Here is a 7664-nt window from a genome sequence, read left to right as displayed (position 1 = left end):
AGGATGAGGATGATGAGTTTGAGATTGGTCTTGTTCGAAAGGACTTCGTGTTCACGGATGAAGAAGCTCCCAAAGATCAATTGCAATTGCATACGTAGACACGAGACTGTCACCTTCAAAAGAGATCAACAACTCAGGGGGAACACGTAGCACCTCTGCTACTGATTCTTCTCTGGAAGCAACAGACCCAACGACTGTTGCCTCCACCTCCAGAACTGAAGCAATCCAAAACAGTGAGGATGAAGATCCTTCCAGGCCAATAGAAACAGTCACTGTGACTGATGCTGTTGAGGGGGAACAAGAAACCATTGTTCCAAAGAAGTGGAAACATCAAAGCTCTCATCCACTTACTAATCTCACAAGTGATCTCAACTCGGGAATTCGAACAAGATCATCCCTCAACAATCTCGCTCATCTCAATGAGTATTGTGCCCATAATGCCTTCCTTTCTCAAATTGAACCTTCAAATGTGTGATCGCCTTGACTGATCGATGCAGATGGTTGCTTGCTATGCAAGAAGAGCTCAATCAATTCAAAAGAAACGAGGTATGCCACTTAGTCCCTAGACCGCCTAATCGCACGTCATTGGTACTAGGTGGGTCTTCGCAACAAGCTTGATGACTCGGGAGAAATTGTAAGGAACAAGGCTAGACTAGTGGTGCAAGGTTATAACCAACAAGAGGGTATTGATTACGATGAAACCTATGCACCGGTAGCTAGACTTGAGGCCATACGATTGCTTATAGCTTTTGCGGCTCACAAAGGCATTAAACTCTTCCAAATGGATGTCAAAACCGCTTTCTTAAATGGATATTTGGAAGAAGATGTCTTTGTAGAGCAACCACCGGGTTTTGAGAACAATGACTTGCCTAACCATGTTTTTAAATTAGACAAAGCTCTTTATGGTTTAAAACAAGCACCAAGATGTTGGTATGATAGATTGTCTAAATTTCTTATTGAAAATGGTTTTAAAAGAGGCTCCGTTGACAAAACATTGTTCTTGAAGCAACAGTCCAGTGAACTGTTGGTTGTACAAGTATATGTTGATGACATTATATTTGGTGCAACAAATGAACTCCTTTACTTATATTTTTCGGAACTAATTAATGAAATCGGAGTTTGAAATGAGCATGATGGGTGAGCTAGGATTTTTCCTTGGGCTCCAAATTAAGCAATCAAAGGATGGAATCACGATCCATCAACAAAAGTATATTAAGGAAATGCTTAAGAAATTTGGGATGACTAATGGTAAGCCTCAAGATACACCTATGGTAGCCGGGTCCAAATTGGACAAAGATGAACTCGGTAAGAATGTTAGTGATAAGGTGTATAGAGGTATGATAGGCTCACTTCTCTACTTGACCGCAAGTCGTCCCGACATTCTCTTTCACTACTACAATTTTGATCAAAGAGAACGGTCAAACACCGTTCTTAAAGCCATTTTGGACCGTCTTGTGGCCAAGCGTTCTCTTTTACTTAAGAGCACGGTTAAAAAAAAGTCAACCCGTTCTCTTTGTAACAACAATCAGAACGGTTGCGCTCCATAACCGTGCTCGTTGATGTATCACAGAGAATGGTTGCATATGAGAACCGGTCTCTTTGATATAGTTGTCGATTTATTTGGCGCCTTTGTTTTACCTTTTCAAAGAGAACAGGTTTTACAAGTAACCGTTCTCTTTGAACCCGACATTATTAAAAAAAATTCTATTTTTATTGTAGCCCCTACACGATTGAACCGTATAGCTCATAAGAATTAAACTTGCATTACAATTCAGAAACTCCAGCATATTTTACGCAACAAAAACCTTCAAATTTAATTTGAATTCATAAGGACATATCCTTGAAAAAATATACAAAGTCCCATCATGTTTTTAAGAGCCTATAGGCTACAAATATAGAAAATACTTGCAAAACATAAATAAAAATCCCTGAATCTTCGCCACTTAGTCGTATCCAAGTGCAATAATTGAACACCAAGAAACTGTATCATCGTCTTCATACACCATTACTTTTGGGCTTAAAATGGAGTGTAAATTCAGCCCAAATATTCCGCACCTCGTCAATTTGCTCAACAATATATGACTTTGGAGCGTTAAGCATGAACTATATACATAGGACACCCAAAAATTTAGTTAATACACTATATATGACGTTCTCCTGAAGCGTTCAAACTGTAGGTGGAGGGATTATACAACAATGCATTACTTCATACAGCTAATAATCAATTTATCATGTCCTAATTTAACTTTTGCAGTCAATTGGTTTTGACCAATAATTTCTCATGAAATAATATCTTTTGACGTCAAATGAGGATAATAAATTTAAGATGTAGTCATCTAGCTAGTATTGAAAAGAACAATCACCATCTAAAACGCAAGACATTTTATTAGGGATAGAGCACTGTCCCCAAATCAAAGTGTGGTCCGAAGTAAGTGGACCTCTCAAAAGGATCAAATCCAGCAAACTGCCATAAACAAATAGAGAAGAATAACAATACATGTCATAGAGCTATGTTATGGAAATATTTAGAGTACATGAGGGTGTTTTGAGGATATACCCTATACATAACCTCGATTCCATAGTCTTGATGAGGTTGATCATTGTACTTCAGGGCATCAAGTTGGTGGCTGAAAGCTTCTTCTGCACTAAACTATATCATGAATTGAAGGCAACATATAGTTTAACTCTTGCACACTTAAAATTACCATTAATCTCGGACCAAAAGGCCTCTTCTTACGCGATTCAAGCCTACAAAGCAAAAGATAAACGGCTAAGATGACAAACAAGCCTGGAAGGATATATATGAACAGGTTTTCAAAGTTCAAATAATGGCAACACAAAACCGAAGTAGGACAAAGAAAGAGAATCTTGGTGATTTTTTGTTCATGCTAACATAGCGATGAAGAATCCTAAAGTGCAGTATGCACGTGAGAGAAGAAATAAGACTGGTATCTACATCTACAGAAAAAGAAAACTGAGATCGTGGGCGTGGCTATAAATTTCAAAACTAGGAGGGAACAAGAGACTTCATATGCATGACAGAAACAAGAATGATAAAAATCAATCACGACTTGCACAAGGCTTTATTTTGTTGAAAAATTGATTCCGAATCTCTTTATTTTACCAACAATTATGTATGAGTACAATATAAAGTGAAGTGAAATAGGGTCTTACCAACAGAACAATCGTCAACGATAAAAGGCGTGCACAACCAGGTGGTGGCCGGAGTAGGAGCGACCAGCGACAACCAAGGGTAACCAGGGACGAGATGATTGTAGCATTGTTTGAACGAAATAGAAGTGTAAACGGCAGTCTCTTGTATTATTAGGGATTTAAAGCAGACGGTGATTGTGAATTTTTATGGTACTCTTTGTTTATTTAAGAGAACGGTTACACTAATTGACCGGTTTCTTTGTTTATTTAAGAGAACGGTTACGCTAATTAACCGGTCTACTTCTTTAACTAGGACGGTTGGTCAACCCTAACCGTTATCTTTGTTAATCTAAGAGCACGGTTAAAACAAGCAACCGGTCTCTAATGAAATCCTGGAGGCGCGCCAGACTAAAAATAAGAAGCAGACCGGTTCCGCTATTAACCGTTCTTTAAGGGGCGTTCTCGAAGCCTTAAATTTTAGTAGTGTTTAGTGTTTGTTTATGTGCTAGGTTCCAAGCAAATCCGAAAGAATCACATTTTAAAGCCGTTAAACGAATTCTTCGGTATTTGATTGGAACACAAAATCTTTATTTATGGTACCCTTTACATTGTCCTTTTGATCTTATAGGCTTTTCGGATGCGGACTATGCGGGGTGCACGGTGGATAGAAAGAATACCTCCGGAATTGCAACGTTCTTGGGTCCTTGCTTGACTTCTTGGGCCTCAAAGAAACAAAACACGGTAGCTCTTTCTACGGCCGAAAGTGAGTACGTTAGTGCGGCACATTGTTGTTCTCAACTCCTTTGGGTAAAACAACAACTCTTGGATTTTGGTATTATTTTTGACTTCATTCCCTTAATGTGTGATAATACGAGTGCAATAAATATTTCCAAAAATCCTATTCAACACTCTAAAACCAAACATATTGATATTCGTCACCATTTTATTCGTGATCATGTGGAAAAAGGACATATTAAACTTATCTTTTGCAAAACCGAAAATCAAATTGCCGATATTTTCACTAAGCCACTTGAAAGAGAACATTTTGAGAAATTTAGATTAGAAATTGGGTTAATCAATTGCTTGTGATTTTTAGTGTGAGTTCTACAAATTTCCTTAATTGATTAAATTAAAATTGGATATATGTTATTAAGTGTTCTAAGTGCATTGACATCATGTTTAGACCAAAAATTGACACCGTATTTGTGAGTCGGTAATCACTCAACCTCATATCTAAATTTACGTTTATTATATGCTACCTTGCGTTTTTATTTCGAGTGATTAAATGTGTTTAAGTTGGGCCAACCACCTCACCTCCCTCATTTATTGGGCCATTAATTCCATCAACCCACCACCTATTCTTATCCGCCCAAACCGTCTAACCCACCATCTCTTCATCTCCCTAATCTTACCAAATCACCTACCCACTAACCTACCCTAACCCACCATGGTAAAAACATCCTTTAACACAACCATACCCATCAAACCCACAAAAATTACCTCATCACCTGTCACATCAAACCCACCGACATCAACAACTCAAACAATGACTTCACCCAAAATCTCCTACGCCTTTCCTCCACAGACCTCAAACCCGATTCCTTCATCTAACCCAGATTCACCAAACCCTCAACCATCACCGACCCCCACTGATCCACCATCATCCGACGACATCCCCATCTCCACCATTGCAGGACGGCGCACACGAGGAGGTCGGAAGAAAAGCTCTGCTATTCCAAGCTCTTCCTCTGAACCGGTATTGGTGAATGTTGAAGATGTTGAAGAAACCGAGTTCGATTTAAATGAGAATCCAACCAAGTCCGCCGAGTCGACCCGACTCCGCGAAGAAAAAAAACAACAAAAGAAAAGAAAAAGCCTCTTCATCCCAATTACCCCCAATTTGGAAAATGTCGAACAGAGTAACATCGAAAACCCCATTGTTGATACTCCAACTGAAACTCCCAGTGAACCTCCCCAGAAAAAATCGAAACCCTTAAAGAAGAAACTTGTGTACCTTTCTCCCTCAGATCCGGTTTCCCTAACCTCTAAATGGGATTTGGCTATTGTTTGGGATCACCTCGAAAGTATTGATCTTCCCACCTCAATCTATGAAAATTGTGAGAGGCTAATGCATCCTAAGGCAATCCATTCTCCGCGGGTTTACAACCAAACCTGGTTTGAGCCTCCTGCTTTTCATTCGGTCCGTGACATGATATTGGCTCAAGGTTGGGAAAAATTACTGGAAATGCGTGAACCGGTCTTTGTGAGTGAAGTGATTCAATTCTTTGCAACTGTCCGAATTGATAAGTCGGGTGAATTTCTTACGGCTAAGGTGAACGGTAAGCCTCTAAAACTAACTCAATCTGATTTTGCTACCGCCCTTGATATCCCCGTCGGAGGTTATGACAAACTCCCCTCCGAAACATGGGTCGCTTTACCTTATGCCTCACCTCTTAATGTCGCCCAAGTAGTGTGTCCCAAAACTGTCTCTCCTGGTCCAGTGAGCAACACCCAAATACCCCCTCCTCTTCGCATCATTTTTAATATGCTTTGTCGCTCAATTTATCCCTCGGGTGATAGGGGAAAACTCACCATAGCCCAACAATATTTAATCTATCATATTGCAACTCACAAAAAGGTGAACTTAGTTGGGTTAATGTTCAAGCGTTTTCATCTTATTTCGACCAAACTTCGTAGACCCTCTTCTAGCGTGCTACACTTACCCTATGGAATATGGTTGTCGGTTGTGCTCAAGGCACATGGGGTTTTAGTGAGTACTAGCTTGGGGTCATTGGACATGTGTGATGTTATGAGTGATGGTCAAATGGGGAAGATGCTTATCAAAATTGAAAATGATGAATTAATTTCGGTGAAAATTAAGAAGGACCCGGAGGTTGGGTCATCTAGTCAAGTGAATACGGGTAGTATGCGGGAAGTTCTTAATGTCGTGGCTGAGTTGAGTGTGTGGCTTAAGGAAGATGCTCATCAAAAGGATTTGGCAATCTCGGCCCTTGCTTCTACAGTGGACCTCATCCGTGGTGAGGTGGATATCATTTCCACCCTCGTGTCAACAAAGGAAATTGGTGATGATGCTCATGTGGATGATGATCCTTTGGGTAGTGGCTCGGATGGTGAACAAGCTTCCTCCCCTTAGCCTATCCCTTTCCTCTCGGCCCCCTAACCTTTTACCCGTGCCTTTTCATTTTGTCCCACCTTGGTTGTGCCCTTCTAAAACAATATTTTCTTCGCTTGTTATTTTGACATTTGGTGGTGTATTCTAAACTCTATTTAGCCATGGTGAACTTTGATTAACTTATGTTTAATCCTTGTTTATGTTGACCTTGTTACCTTGTCACGATTACATGTGTCTTTTTGTGTTTTCTTGTGAATTATCTGCACTCTAATGCTTTTGACATCCCTATCCGTTTGATGATGTCAAGAGGGGGAAAAGGTAAACTCATGCTCTTAATCTCTTTGCATATTGATTAACTAATGCCTTGTCTAACCTTCTTAGTTTGAATCTTGTTTTGGGGCAATGTAAAATTGTCATGGTAGTTTGATTCTAGCTTTTGCCTTAGGTAAGGTAATATTGTCCCTTCTCTCATTTGATCTTGCTTGTTAAAAATCTTGAATTAAGGTGTTTACATTGCTTATACATTCGTTTGGGGCTTGTCATCATCAAAGGGGGAATTTGTTGGGTTCCTTATGTTGATGATAACATGCCCATTTGATTTGTGTCATCTTAGTTTACCTTTTCAGGATTAATGATGTAATCAAGCATGGATTAAGAAGTGTTGAAGTTGTTAATCATCCAATTGTATTAAGTCAAGTGTCATCTAATGTACAAGTGAGAAAGTAGAGTATTTTAGAGTAATAGAAACAGTCCAGACGACTGTTGCTTTCATTAGTAAACAGCCGCTTGGATTGTGCCACAATTCGTAACACTTGAAGTCCCTTTTTATCTTTCAAAAGCCTTTCACGTGACTCTTATTTTTCAAAGATAAAAAATCAGATTTTTATTAAGGAGATGGTCTTCATTAAAGAGTGGTTTGAATTATTATTTTCAAAATGTTTCCTCTTTATGCAAATTCAACCCTTTGGTTCTTTAAGAAAACAAAGAATGCTTTTTGCCATTTTAGTGTTAACTTGTCATCATGTGACTTGTCTTTTATCTCTTTGTTTTCTGAATTTGCATGAGCTTTTAAGGATATCTTTCAAACTATCTTTCCCTATTCTTGCCTTTGCAAAAGAGCCCTCTTTGGTGCAAGTTTTGGGTGGTTGCAATTACCCTTCACATGTGTGGTCTTTGACCCTTCAAAACCCTAGCAACCCCTTCACTCACCTCCTCTATATAAGGCGTGCCATCCTCCTCATAAAACCTAAGACTTTTTTCTGAATTTATTTTCAAGTTTGCAAATTTGTTTTTCAAAGTTTTAAAACCGTGTCATTTGCAAAACCTTCAAAGAGTCTTCAAGTTGTTACAGTCGTGGCTACTGTTACTTTTATACTAA

General features: G+C 39.1%; 1 long non-coding RNA gene across 1 annotated transcript; it reads right to left on the bottom strand.

Annotated features, from left to right (window-relative positions):
• Positions 1–2404: 2404 nt before the first annotated feature.
• Positions 2405–2749, bottom strand: LOC141656083 (uncharacterized). The gene is made up of 3 exons (XR_012548329.1): positions 2706–2749; positions 2558–2650; positions 2405–2464 (listed from the first exon to the last, which is right to left on the bottom strand). It is a non-coding gene; the product is annotated as an uncharacterized LOC141656083 (long non-coding RNA).
• Positions 2750–7664: the final 4915 nt, after the last annotated feature.

This window comes from Silene latifolia, chromosome 5 (assembly GCF_048544455.1).
Source record: "Silene latifolia isolate original U9 population chromosome 5, ASM4854445v1, whole genome shotgun sequence".
NCBI classification, from domain to species: Eukaryota; Viridiplantae; Streptophyta; class Magnoliopsida; order Caryophyllales; family Caryophyllaceae; genus Silene; species Silene latifolia.
This window is presented reverse-complemented; position numbering and strand designations above follow the sequence as displayed.